Source organism: Chrysochloris asiatica, unplaced genomic scaffold (assembly GCF_000296735.1).
Source record: "Chrysochloris asiatica unplaced genomic scaffold, ChrAsi1.0 scaffold00036, whole genome shotgun sequence".
In the NCBI taxonomy this organism is placed as follows: Eukaryota; Metazoa; Chordata; class Mammalia; order Afrosoricida; family Chrysochloridae; genus Chrysochloris; species Chrysochloris asiatica.
Genome location: NW_006408554.1, coordinates 19,912,729 through 19,914,406, shown reverse-complemented (window position 1 = coordinate 19,914,406; position 1,678 = coordinate 19,912,729).

Sequence of the window (1,678 nt, the reverse complement as noted above, 5' to 3'; positions counted from 1 at the left end):
AAGGGGCATTGAAGGAATTGGCAAAGAAAACGGCACCAGGAATTGATGGAATAAAAATGGAAATCTTTCAAGAAAGTGAGGCGACACAGGAGGCACTCACTTATCTCTGCCAAGAAATTTGGAAGACAACTATCTGGCTGACTGATTGGAAGAGATCCATATTTGTGCCCATTCCAAAGAGAGGTGACCCAACGGAATTGTCATAGGACAATCTTTTTGATATCCCACGCGAGTAAAGTTTTGCTAAAGGTAATACAGAAACAAATGGCTACAATCATACATTCTTTTGGGAATAAGATTGTCTTTGTTATGCTAATGCAGCCATATCAGTGTTGTGGTTAAGTGCCAATGAGTTGGTTTTGAATCACAGTGACCCTGTACAGGGTTTCTGAGGCTGTAAATCTTTATAGGAGCAGAAAGCCTCATCTTACTCCTGAGGAACAGCTTGTGAACTGGAACTGCTGACTTTGTAGTTAGCAGTACAGTGTTGATGCTACAGTACAACACCTCCCCATTATCAGAGTTGTTGTTAAGTACTCTCAAATTGGTTCTGACTCATAGTGACCCTGTATTGGGTTTCTGAGAAGTGGCTGGTAAGTTTGAACTGCTGACTTTGTGGTTCAAAGGCCAGTGCTGATCCTACAGTACTACCCCAGAATTCAATTTGCTGTTGTTGTTGTTAAGTACCATCTAGTTGGTTCTGATCCATAGCAACCCTGTACAAGGTTTCTGAGGGGTGGCTGGTGAGCTTGAACTGCTGACCTTGTGGTTCAAATTGACTTTGCAGTCCAGCACATTAGTGCCACACCAGGACTCTATAGTGTGTCCTAAATCTTTTAAATTATAAAAAGAGCAGGTTAGACATAGGAGCAAACAAACAAGGTGGGAGTGAGGGTGGTGGTGGACATATAGGTGTCAAGGCACCCAGAAATGCAGATCTAAGACAAGGATCTTCCTCCAGAACTGAACGGACAGAGAGAGAGCCTTCTCTCGCCAGTTCTCTGAATTCAAACTATCAGTCTCCTGAATTATGAGAAAATAAATTTCTGCTTTTTAAAGCCACCCACATATGGCATATCTGTCACGAATACTAGGAAATTAAGACAGTATGTTCAATCAAATTGTTTTTATTTGAGACTGCATGTATTTATTTAGTAACCTGCAAGAAAATATCCTAGTAACTGGATTTATTACTAAGTCAACAGCTGACCACATTAAATATTGATGTACATAGTACAATTTATTTAAACATAAATAAGACAAGGAAGGTGAGAGAATGAGAGCTTTATTTTTAATCTATTTAATTTTAAAATTACAGGTATATAGCTGTATATATCCACATAATTAATAACTTTTTCAGTGACTCTATAACACGTTGCTTCATTATGCATATAAATGTAGTCAATATCTTTATAGAGTTGTTGCAAGTGAAAAAAATTAGAATAATTGCTATAACTGAGAAATACTTATACTCTAGCTGTCTATAAATTTTAAACTGTACTCCACAATGACTTTACAAAACTCTATGCATAGCAGAGAAACATTGTCAGATATCGGACTGGAAGGTGGGAGGGCACTCAGAAAGCGATTGTGGAAAAAAATGCCTACTCAAAGTAGGGTTGGCCATAATGACATGAATACAGTTAAGCTCGGGGGAGAAAAGCACACAGAACCTGCA